The sequence below is a fragment of the Paramacrobiotus metropolitanus genome, unplaced genomic scaffold, assembly GCF_019649055.1.
Source record: "Paramacrobiotus metropolitanus isolate TYO unplaced genomic scaffold, Prichtersi_v1.0 Parri_scaffold0000050, whole genome shotgun sequence".
Classification (NCBI taxonomy): domain Eukaryota; kingdom Metazoa; phylum Tardigrada; class Eutardigrada; order Parachela; family Macrobiotidae; genus Paramacrobiotus; species Paramacrobiotus metropolitanus.
In genome coordinates this window covers 685,405-698,847 of record NW_026570270.1, presented here as the reverse complement: position 1 = coordinate 698,847, position 13,443 = coordinate 685,405, and positions in this window count along the sequence as shown.

Sequence of the window (13,443 nt, the reverse complement as noted above, 5' to 3'; positions counted from 1 at the left end):
CTCCCAAAAACAAGAAAAATAACCTGGAAACAAAAAACATTCAGAGTAAAAAGCATTTCTTTTTAGGCCTGCTGTATCAGCTGTATCTAATCGTTGAAATGTCCCTTCCGCTTCGCAGCATTACGGGTAAAGTCGAAAATTACAAGCCGGTTTTAGAGGCATGGATGGGATGACTTCAAGCTTCTAAATATTATTATAAGCAGTTCACCACTAATGTCACAGAAATATGCAATTATTGCTTTGTGTAGTCTGTACGTCACAAAGGTATAGTCTACGGTCCAACCATAATGCTAGCACTAATTCTGGCATTTGTTTTTATCTGCTAAAGCTGGCACCAACATTTTTTAAACAAGAATCTGATAAGGTTTTGTGTTACTACTTCTATACATACGATGGCAGTGCACGTACATATGTGACAGGCAGCCAGTTAAGAAATGTATCGACCGTAATCCCCGAGAAATAGTGTTACCACAAATGTTCACAATCCACAACTGCTTACCGGTGGTCCAATAGATCCAAAATAGGAGAACCAGCGAATAAATAAAAGCAACGGAGGATACTTCTCGTAGATCTCTGGTCCGTAGAAAACGGACAGAGCAATTCTTGGTACATAGGAAAGTAAAGTCCACGTGTGGGCGGAAATCAGTATCTTCGACATAACCATACGCGAGGTGGATCGACGAACCATGGCACTATTAGGCACATCAAACACCGCATTCCGCGACCTATCCGCTTTTCTGCTTATAATCGACGTCATGGCCACGTACGACATAACACAACCCGCTGCTGGCAGTGTTATGGAGACGGCACCGTACAGATGAAAACTTATCCGACCGATCTTGCTCACTGCTTTCACATCACAGAATCCAAACGGCTGAGAATAATACGGAGTCATTAGTGAACGCACGGCGAAGGAGATCGTGATACCGATGGCGATAATCCAGCTTAGTGCAATACTGACGTACACCGCTCGCCGACTGGTGAATTTGATCACAGAATGCGGAGAGGTCACCGCGGTCAAACGGTTCAGGCCAAGGAAGAAGGCGATCCAGCAGGCATGCGAACCAAAGATACAATACGCGGTATACATGAACCGGCACGCGTCGAGTGACAGTTGTAGCGATTCGTAGTACCCGGCAACCGGGAATACTGGCTGCAGCACCGCGTTGACGATGACGAGATCCACCAGTAAATGCACCACCAGGATATGGGAGGTTTTGTGTTGCAGCTTCTGGATTCGGATGCTGATGATCAGTAATAAAGCGAGGGCAGCACTGACAAAGGTTACGACCTGCGAGCCATAATACCAAAGGGTTAGAATGGTGGAAAACTGGCAGCGCGTTGCAAAACCAAGGGATTCCGAAGTGTTCAATCCTACATAGCCACACAAGGATTTGTTGCTCGGCATGGTTGTTTAGTTACGAGCAGTCCATGCATGATATGCTTTCAAAAGGTAAAAGCACTAACGGAAGTTGGGGTGATCCATGCGCTGATTGACAGTTGGTATACGGATGCTGTAAACACCCTTACCTTAACTACACAAGCTGCCGCGGGTTAACTGCCGGGTTATTTTCGCAGAAACTCTGACGTTTCACATTCTGCACTTCCGATTACAAGACACTCAGATCCATTAGTCTTATTCCCAAGATAATTGTATGTCCATCGCAGCTGACAGTATACCATTCGACCTACCGCTCTCTGACGGCAAATTTTTTATCGGAACGGCACAGTAATTGTCATTATATTTCCCAGTACAACAAGGAGCAACTAAATCATTGCTCTACTGTCTGTTCTTCCGTGTTGTCCCAAATTATAAATTTTCTTACCGAATCTACACCAATTAGAAGCAGCGGGGACTTAGAGTATTACAAGGTGCCGTCGAACTGCTTTTAATTTAAGCGCGCAACATCTGTGTTATTGCATTATTGAAATTGTCATCAAGAATATCAAAGACACCGAGTGGATATTAAATTTGACCGTGCCCCCGTTCCTAGTAACCGATGGCGGTGGCACACCACGATCTAGAAAAGATCATTGGAAAAGTGCAGAAAAAACAAGCACGGGCGAAGTAAAAAAGGACCATTAGCAACATAAACAGGTAAACATGATCGTATTGCAGTACCGTTAGATTTGCTCACAACTAAGCATTCATGCATATTGGATAGCATCCGAAAACATTGCAGAGGTGCAGGTCAACTAGCCCATATTTAAATCCTATGATTGTTGAAAAATTCTTAGAACTTGTCATTACTGACGGAGACATGCAGCTCTGTAGCGCATGCAGATATGTACGAGCATTTACCAAATCGTATACGTATGTCTTATGTTCGTAGTGGAAAAGTAATGTGGTGCTTGACGTTTAAACCAGATAAAAATTCAGGCAAAGCATAACTGTACACAGCACGCATAAAAAAGATTAGAAGAAGAAGATTAGAAGTGGAAGTTGTCTAATTTTTCTGTCTAGTCTGAAAACAGGGTTATTGTGCTGCCGTAAGAAACAGGACGCCGATGTTTGTTGTACAGAGAAAAGCGGCTTCTTGGAATACCGCTGTATGCTTGGGAGTGAATATGTCTGTTGCAGCTCCAAGAGTTAGGAAACGACGTCGAAATACCAAAGGCGGAGAAATAGCTTCTCCTTGGGTGTGCATACAATGTTTGCCCTGTAGTCTGTGAGAGTTTAGTGCCGGCTGCATATCAGCTGTACACTTTCTGGGTCAGCAATTGGACTGCACAATTGGACTGAAGACAACGAAAAGAGCCTATGCCTTCTTGCGGCCAACATAGGTGCCTGTTTTTAGCAAACTCTACAAAGAATGCTACGGCCACGCCAGACATTTTGTCACACACAAGCAAACATGAGACTTCGATTGTTTTTACAGATTTTCTTTGTATTAGGCTTTATGTAATGCAACCGCATCAGCGTTTTCCGCGTTCTGATGGTTCTTTGCCGAAAAGGGGCATGCTGTTAGCTAGTGCTACAGACCACAGCTTACTTTAGTTACTGTAATCGAAGCACCAGGAAAGAGAGAACCCAAAACGAATGAGAGAATGGTTATTTTAAACGTAACCACATCATTACTTGGAGATTGATACAACAATTATTGGGTAAATTAACTAAAAGACTTAAGATCGCTGCTACAATTGCTAATTAAAAGTTAAAAAATTTCTATATCATTATTCGATACTCCGGTTTGCCGCGCCCGCCTTTTTCGCAGCAGAAGATGAACGCATTTGTAGACTCCTTTCCGGTAAGATTTTCCCAGTACCAGAAAAACTACCTACAAGGAAGAAATGAGAATGTCTCGAAAAAGACGCAAGGACCGTTTTGTAAACGTTGTGGCTTAACGCTTCTTCTGCATTCCTGGTGCAAAACAAATTCTGGGAATACATAGCATTGTCAGAGTGCCGTGCATAGAGCACAGGATATTGGCACATATGCCTCACCACAGGTCCCAGCTCATCAGTGACAGCTAGCGGAGGAGAATCCCCTACAGCACTAGAAGCAAGGAGCGTCGCTGGTTCGGAAGGCACGCGGCCGCCAGCAAGGAGAAGAACCGAGGAGAGCACTTACACGGAAGTTCCTCTCCTTCAGTGGAGGTCCCAGCTCATCAGTGACAGCTAGCGGAGGAGAATCCCCTACAGCACTAGAAGCAAGGAGCGTCGCTGGTTCGGAAGGCACGCGGCCGCCAGCAAGGAGAAGAACCGAGGAGAGCACTTTTCTATTCGTAAGCTTACTTTATGAAAACCAGTAGATTAGTTCTACTGTAAGAGTAATGGTTTAAAACCTGAATAATGATCGTAAATTCCCTAAATTAGGGACAACTAATTGTTGAATAAAACACGTTACAATTCTTATAGAATTTATATAACGAGAGCGAAGGAAGCGATAGTTTCCGAATTTTCTTGGGAAATATTTCCGCAGATTGTGGCCAGTTTTAAGATCATACATATTTTGTGTAGAAAATGAAGAAAGTTTTGGTCGTGATAGTCGACGATGTAACCGTCAGGGTAATAGTAACCGATATCATAACGGTTTATATTGACGATATTCTTTTATGAAGGAACGATCGTTCCAAGGAAATTACCGTGTATGAGAAGTCGATGCACTCACCGATCGCTATCGGTGCCAGCTATTCTTTTGTGTTGCTCGGAAGTGGCAAAGCCACAAAATAGACTCGAGCAGAGAGAGCTATATATAGCCGTCCAGGCCAACTTTCTAAACCGCATCGAGTGTGAGCTGCAAAGCAGCGATGGAATACCTTTAAAATTAGTTTTGAATTTGACCATAGCTATTATCGTTTGGTCTTTTTAACAATCGATGGAAGTAATACCGTAATTAACGGCATAATGCCAATACATCGTTCACCGCCGAGGAAGCAACCAGCTATTGATCGGCTGAAACAGGGTGTAGAAGACGTCCTAAAATCAGCTAGTAAAGTACTGAAAGGAATAACCGACGATCCAGCAAAGGCTGGCACAAGTGATACCACACAACAAGACGAAGTTACTCGCAGTAAAACGAATCAGTTGAAAGAAGCAGGTGTGAAAATTACCCACAAAGTTCTCGAGGATAAACCTCGTAAGCCGAGGAAAGCAACTGTAATGGATCAAGGAGATAATCTCCTTGACACGCCATTAATGCAGCCGCCGGAACAGTTGTTTTTCAGGCCGCTTACTCCAGAAAGGACTCAACAGGTTAATCCCGATAATCGGGAAGAGGTGCATGTAGCTGCACCTGAGCGATCTGATACCACTACAGAATCAACGGCCACAACGGGGTCGTTTTCTCAAGTAAGCGAAAGTGAACTAAATAAATCCGTAACGACGGATGAAGAGGAACCAGTAACAGTTGTGCCTAGCACATTGCGTAAAACGCAATCATACACGACCAATTTGAACGAATTGTTAAATTCTGCGGCTAAGCCGGCAACAGGATCCACCATTGTGGAATTAAAACAAGCAACCGAAACAATCTCGGCAAACCAGGTAGCGATTAAAGACTTGCAAAGAAAGCTGGAAGTAGCCGAAGATGAGGTGCAACACCACAAAAATCAGTATCAGCACGCCCATAGTTCCTTTAAAAATATGGAAAAAATCGTGTTGGGCTTGCGGGCCGTAATAGGCGAAAAGGACGCGGCAATTGCCGGATTAAAAGCAAAAGTAGATGAAGTACGTGTCAGAAATTCCGACATGAATCAGCAATTAGCTGAGAAGGATACCATGCTAGACCAGGTATGGCAGGAAAATCAGCGATTGAAAACTGATAGTTTTAATCATGTAACGGATTTGAAGAATGTGCAGTCCATGCTGCATGAAAGTCAAACGGAACATAAATCCCTTATTGGGAAATTTAATTCCCTAGCGAAGGACTATCGAGTACTATACGACCGACATATAAATCAGCAGACAGCAGAGTATGAAGAGCGACCGCTCAGTAGGGCGTATGCCGCTAATACGGAAGCAGAGCAATCACGTGAGCAACATACACCCTTGACATCCACTGGAAAAAATTCCCAGGAAATGTCAATCGATGACAAACAGCGATATATCCGCAGTATCTTTCGAGAAGAGATCCAGCAAGCTGGCATCGTACAAGGCAGGGCGGTAAGTCCTGTGAGAAAATCGGACTTGGCTGAAGTGATGCGACAGCCCGTACCGCGTCCCAGCTACAATGGTAGTAAAGAGGACATCGACAGTTTTATCATAAAATTTGAACATGCGGTAACCGCAAATCGTTGGGTGACCGACGAGAGGAAAATTACAGAATTGGCATATTGCCTTAAAGATGATGCCATTATATGGTATAATGGACTAATAACGTCAACGACACCACCGACAACCTATAAAGAGTGGAAGAAACAATTAATCGCCCGTTTTGGCGATTCGAAAAAAGCAGTAAATGCACTCGCTGAATTAGCAAATCGCACGTATAAGCCAGGTCAAGAAACTCTGGAAACTTATTATCAGTCGATGATGACATTGCGCGATCGCGCAGGTTTTAATGGATCACCGGAACAGGTCGTGAACTTCCTCGTAAAAGGGTTGAAAACCCATGAGAAATTGCACGATAAAATAGAAATCATGAGGCCACTAACTCCGGAGCAATTTCTGGAGATTATCCGTTATTTATCGTCGAATAACCCTGAAAAATATGTAATCCCAGTCGGCAACTTCCGACGCAAACAGGATCGCGATAGCGAGGCAGTGACCGTAGGAACTGTACAAGTACAACCGAAGACTTACGCGGCGGCGGCGGCCAGCCCGCCGCGGACAAGCAGCAAAAATAGTGGAAAACCAAATTACGGTAATCGCGCTAATAGCAGTCCGAGTAATATCAGCAAAGCTGAGAGCTACGATAGTCGTAATAGCGGTGCAGATAATCATGCACCATCACGCAGAGAGCAGTGGGCTAACAACGCCAGCAAAATACAGGAAGCGACCGATCGGTCACCGGCCTTGCAGAAAACTTTGCGTGGCATTAGAGTAGTGAAATACTGCCAGCACTGTGATTTGTGCGGGCATTACTTCCGAGAATGTCAGTTTCGCGATAAACCGCGATGTGAGAACCCCACGTATCTGGCCTATCACGATCCAGAAACTGGAAATCGGCGATATGCCGCCGATTTCTACCAGCGCCGTAATAGCAGCCAGTCAGGAAGTGAACCTAATTCGCCTAATAGGCAGTCGCCAGATAATAACCCGTTCTTGGGCCTAGCCGACCAGCAAAACGAGGAAGGGCGGTAAATTCCGGCTTTACCGACCCGATTCCACCCAAACCGCCGGACAAAACCGAAGAGATAGTAATCAATGGATTACGAGTAGTTGAAACCGATACCGATGAATTATCAGATATCAGCGATGCTGATATTAATTTTACAACCTTAACCGATAATGACGAGCCTGGAAGAACGGCACCATTAATGATAAAGGCAATAGTAAATTATTGCGAGGTACCGGTAATGATTGATACCGGTGCAGAGACTTCACTAGTTTCTAGTGAATTCGTAAACGAAATTAAAGCCGCAAGAATACCGTTAATTAAACCGCTACATATCCGCGGTATTGGAGGAGTCCGTGGATTCCTCGTCACAAACTATTGTAGAATAGCAATAAAAATTAAAGATTTTGAATCTTTACATTCGGCTTATATTAAGCCAACGACCGATGAAATAAAAGTACTCTTGGGGCAGGATTTTCTGCAAGATAAATTTTATGCTGTTCGACATAATAAATTGCGATATTTAGAATATCAGCCCGATAAGAAACCGGGCCCATTAATAATGAGCGAACCGGTGTCGCCGGTTATTCAAACGACAAGTACCGTAGAGGAAGAAGTCTTCCCGATACCCGTGGCAACGGAACAAATTGACAATACCGTAGAGAAGCTACAAGCAGAGAAAAATGCCGTACCAGAAGGGAGTAAAGTCTTCCCGATACCCGTAGCAAATGCCACAGAGAATATAGGCGATAAATCAAAAGAACATAACAACCGCAAACCGATATTAAAGAAACCAGCGAAGATCAGATTAGTTGCAAAAGCAACATTCCGACGTCTTTGGGCAGAGTACAGAGTACTTGTAAAAGAGATACAGGAATTAGTTAAAGCAAAGGAAAACGGAACAAATGTTATGTATTTGTTTATGGACGAAGAGACACCAGTACCTGGTATAGATTCCGCAAAAGCGGAAGAAATTGTCCGTAACTTGGCAAGACAATATGAAGCTGAATACTTAGCTTTAGAAGAGAAACAGAGGCAATTAAACGAGATATTTAAATACCTTAAAATGCCGCTACCGTACGTATTACGTACACCGTTACGGATATTAGCACAGCTAACAAGGCGTAAATTGCCAGTATTGCCGTATCAGTTAAACGAGTGTAAACCGCTCGATAATTACGTTAATGAAACGATTGTAAAAACCGTAGCAAACCATAATCGGTCAGTAAGTTTTGCGCCAATGGCGCGCGTAGTTGAATTCATGGCAAACGATTCGCCTATCGTAGTGAGAAAATCTCTGGATACTGCCGCTACTAACGAAACTAATAATAATCAAACTAATGAATCTAGCATCGAAGTAGTACCGGATCCTAACAATTTAATTATCGTAAATGCAGAAAAGGTAGGCGCCACCGATTCTGCCGAGATTTGTGATGAACCTCCGACTTGGGAATTTTCCCAGTCCCCGAACATTAACCCTTCTTACCGCGGTAATCGCGCTAAGCCTATCAAAGTCTTCGCCGCCGAAAAACTATTAATTAAACCGGGTACTAATTGGGCGACAGTAAATGTCCATTTCGATGCAGATGAGCAATTCGATACCGACAAATTTTTATTTCTTCCTAGTCCGCATATGTACATTGAGCGGCGTATACGGCCAATGGAAGGAGTGGTTAAACCACTGAATAATAAATTTGATATGGTATTCGTTAATTTTCAACATCAGCGGCAGTCAATTAAGAAAGGCCAATTTATTGGCTACTTGGAACCGTACGAGGATATTCCTGACGTGAACATACAAATTAATGCCACAATGTTGGCTGAAATGACACCAGAAGAACAGGAGACTGTGATAAAAGCGGTGGATGAGCTAAAAATAAATCCAGAATTAACCGCACAGGAAATTAAAGAGATTAAGGAAATTTTCCTTGAATATCCAGGCTTATTTGCCACAAAAAATCGCCCATTTGGCGATGTACAAATTGTGAAGCACCAGATAGATACCGGCGATATTGCGCCAATAAAGTCAAAACCACATAGAACTTCATGGCGAGGCCGTGAAATAATTCAAGAACATGTCAATGACATGTTAGCAAAGGGAATAATTCGCAAGTCGAATTCACCGTGGTGTTTCCCTGTTGTACTAGCAAGTAAAAAGAATCCCGATGGGACTATCGGCACGCGATTTTGCGTGAATTATATAAAATTAAACGACGTTACAAAAAAGAACAACTATCCGCTTCCTAACCCTGATGAACTGTTACAAGCAGTAGCAGATAATAAGTACTACTGTGGGTTTGATTGTAATGCTGGATTTTGGCAAGTGCAAATGCATGAAGACTCGGTGGAGAAAACTGCGTTTATTACGCAGGACGGCCTCTACGAGTTCCTCAGAATGCCGTTCGGTGTCTGTAATGGCCCTGCAACGTTTCAGGAAGCCATGAATAGGACATTGTCGGACGTCCATAGCGAAAATATTTTCGCTTATTTGGATGATATTATTGCAGCCGCTAAGGACTTCGAGGATCTTAAACGTAAAATACGTTTAATGTGTGAGTGCCTTTTAAAGGCTGGTTTCACACTGAAACCGAGTAAGTGCCATATTGGCGAGACAGAACTGCATTTCCTTGGGCATATTGTGTCCAAGGATGGGATAAAAACAGATCCCAATAAAATAGCAGCTATTGAAAAATACCCGAAGCCAGAGACAGAGAAAGATCTGAGGTCATTCCTCGGACTGTGTAATTATTACCGTAAATTTGTTAAAGATTTTGCCGGTAGAACACGTCGTCTATACGGCTTATTAAAAGGAGAAATTGACGTGAAAGCGAACTGGTCGACCGACCATGACAGTGAATTTGCTGATTTAAAATCCGCACTAATTAATGCGCCAGTACTGGCGAAATTCGATCCCAGTAAACCGACCGTAATTGAATGCGATGCATCGACAATAGGAATTGGTGCTATATTACACCAAGATGGACATCCGATTATTTATGCGAGCAAATTGCTCACTGATGCTGAGAAAAAGTATCCGATTACGGAACTAGAGTGCATGGCAGTAGTTTTTGCGTGCCGGAAATTTCGGCACTTTATTGAGTACTCGCATTTCTCAGTACAGACTGACCACCAGGCTTTAACTAATTTGCTGCGATCGGTTTCCCGCAAGGAGGGATTAAATGGCCGACTAACACGCTGGGCACTCCAGCTCAGTAGTCACAAAATGACCATATTGTACAGACCGGGAAAACAGTGTGACAACGCTGATGCGTTGAGTAGACACCCGGTGGGAGAAGCTATTGAATGCCCAGACGATGACTGGGATGAATTCAAGGATTCTAAATTTAGTACTCCGTCCATTCGTGTAGTAACGATCAGGGATGGAGCTGAACATGAGGAAGATGAAGATAACTTTAAATTTTATCGCATCGAACAAGAAAAAGATCCCAATGTGGAGCGCATAATTCACGCGTTAGAAGGACGCGTGGAAAGCGTACATTTATTAAAACGACCCGGTTATTCCGGTTACGAATTGTGGAACGGAGTATTATATAAAATCTCTGAGAAAGACGGCAGAATTAATCGCCGATTTGTTGTGCCAAAGCACATGAGAGTTGAAATCATGCATGCAATGCATGATGCACCAGCTAGCGGTCATCTAGGCCGCGCCAAAACTTATCAGGCGATCGCCTTGCGATATTTCTGGGAGAATATGACCTCTCAGATGATCAAATACGTAGATCAGTGTTTTGCATGCCAACATCGCAAGACACTGCGCAAAGCGCCACCAGGCAAGCTACAGCAGATTGCTATCGGCGAGCCGTGGTTTAGAATGCAAGTGGATTTGAAAGGGCCATTGCCCAAAACAACACGGGGAAATACCTATATCGCCGTGGCGATAGATGAACTTACGAAATTCGTAATTGCAAAACCGATACCCGATGCAAAAGCGGAAACTGTCGCTAATTTCTTGATTTACGATGTGTTCCTACCGTACGGAACACCACAAATATTGAACACAGATAGAGGAACACATTTCCATAATTATTTATTGGAAGCCATAAATAAACGCTTAAGAATACAGCACCATTTTGGTGCTGCGTATCACCCGATCGGGCGAGGACTTGTAGAACGACAAATGCAGACAATTGCCGATTCACTCGCGATGTACGCCAGTGACGGTCGAGAACGTAATTGGGACAAAGTCCTACCATTTGTAATTGCTGGAAAGAATCGTGTAGCGAATAAGACGACAAATCTGTCGCCGTATTTTATGCTATATGGTAGAGAGCAGGTTATTCCTGCGATACTGAAACTAAGACAAATCTACCGCCAGACCATGCGACAATTCGCGAATATATGGAAGAACTGCGCTATAATCTGAATCGCGCACACGATATAGCAGAATTGCACATCCGAAGCGAGTTTGAGAAAAATGCCGAGCGTTTCGACAAGGGTCGATCGGATGACACCTTTAATATTGGTGATCGTGTAATTCTCAAAATAGAGAAGAAGAAGGGCGAGACAGAATCATTTCGTCGCAGATTTGAGATCGAACCATGGGAAATCATCGGATTTCCGTACACAAACGCAGTAGAATTAAAACGGGTAAATCCCGATAAAACAGAAGAAATACGCATCGTAAATTGCGAACGTATTAAACCGTATAAAACCACGGAAGAAGACCGTGAAAACGAAACTTTATCAATTAAGGATTTATTGGATAATCATAATTTGACTGAACTCCCCCCAAATGAGGTAGTCCATGCCTCCGCAGATAATTCTGCTAATAATTCCCCCACTAATGATGTGGTCCGTACCTCAGCAGAAAACTCTGCAGTACCAGAAGCAGATAACTCAGCGATCGCTGAAGAAAATAATTCTGAAACTCAAGACGAATGGGAAACTGTAAATGCAGTGGAAAATACCCGTAAGCGCAATGCCGCTAATAAACCGTCAGTTAAAAAACGACTTTTATTGCGAGTGCGCAAAGGTGCCAATGGCTACACTCATTTACCTAACGCTGGTAAAATCAATTATCTCGTAATTGAGATACCCCGTGAAATACTAAAATAGTATTTTTTTAGACTTATTTCACCGGAGACGCGATACCCCGCATTAACAACAGTTTGAAACAACTTAAGTAATGAAGTAAAACTGCAGAGATGCGATATCTCGCGTCAGCATATTGAAAATTAACGGAGATGCTATCCCGCATTTGATACCGTAATTACATAACGATCGTTATTTCAGGACACAGCAGGTGTCTCACAAACCGTCAAAATAATTTTCCCGACGATAGCTCCGAAGCAAAGACTATGTCTGCCGTATTAGGCGATGCCTTTAAAGTACTAAACGCAGAAACGCAGGTAAAACCGCCGTAGATGCATTAAATGCATTGAATGAACAGTAATAAATTGCCGTAAAAAGTATATTACTTCAATCGTCGTAAAAGTGCAATGAACGATAATCGTCGTATTACACAAAGTGCAAAATAAGCGCCGTAGTACACAAAGTGAAATCGGATATTTAACCGCCGTAGAAAGCCCAAAGAGTGCTTAAAGTTGAATTTATTTCAATTAATTCCTAAACTACAATGAATCGCCGTAGAAGCACAAATAGTGCACACTACACAGTTTAACGAATTGCCGTAGCGCATTGAATGCTTGCAAACGGATAAGAATCGCCGTAGATGCACTGAGCTGCAAAGATGTCGTGGATCAACGCAACAATGCGTATTATTGGAGGATAAATCTCCGGAATGGGACTGGGAAATTAACACGGATTGACACGTGGAGTTTGGATTTAACCGGAATAATTTTACCGGATTTTGTAACGAGTTTAACTCGTTTTGATTAATTTTTCGCCGCATTTTGCCGCGTTTTGTTCTCACTAACTATGATGGAATGAGATTGCACATTTTTTTTGTTAAAACGCTGAATTAGCGTTGCGTTTTGATACATTTTCTCATTTTTTTTTTATTCCTGTGAGCCTCGAGGGACCTCGGCATCCCGCCCCGTGGCATGTCAGAGTGCCGTGCATAGAGCACAGGATATTGGCACATATGCCTCACCACACCATCGGCTTGCTATTTTGCCATCTTCACACACGATAAAGCGTGTGTTTGCCAGTTGGGTGCCAGCATCGGTACTGACAACGTCAGTACTTTCAGCATGGAGATGTTTTTGTGCCCTTTCTCCTTTAGATTTTGCATCTGATGTGATTTTAGCCTTTATTTTCATTGAAATAAAAGCGATTTGTTCGAGGAGATGTTGTTTCCGTTGTCGTTTCTCTGTACAGCGTAGACGCTTCTCCGAGAGCATTATGTTTTTTTAAAAAGACAGTTGTAAAACCAATGGAATATGCAGCAGTCTCCTAAGAATTCAATCGTGCAGTTTTTACAACTTTTTAAGAACAGTCGGAAGAATTGATTCAGGTGTTGGTTACGCTGATTTAATAATAATCAAAACTCTCCGTAAGCCATTTACCGGCATCCCAGCAGATCCGAGATACGATAGCAAGCGGACCCACAAGAACAAAGGAGGATATTCAAGGTATACATGGGTGCCATAAAAAACCGCCAAGATAACTCGCGGTATATAGCACAGTAGCGTCCACGTATGGGCTCCGCACAAGATCTTAGACATCAGGATTCCCTCCGCATAGCGACGCACAACCACACTGTTAGGCACTTCGAAAGACGCATCATGCCGCTTTTTAGCCAG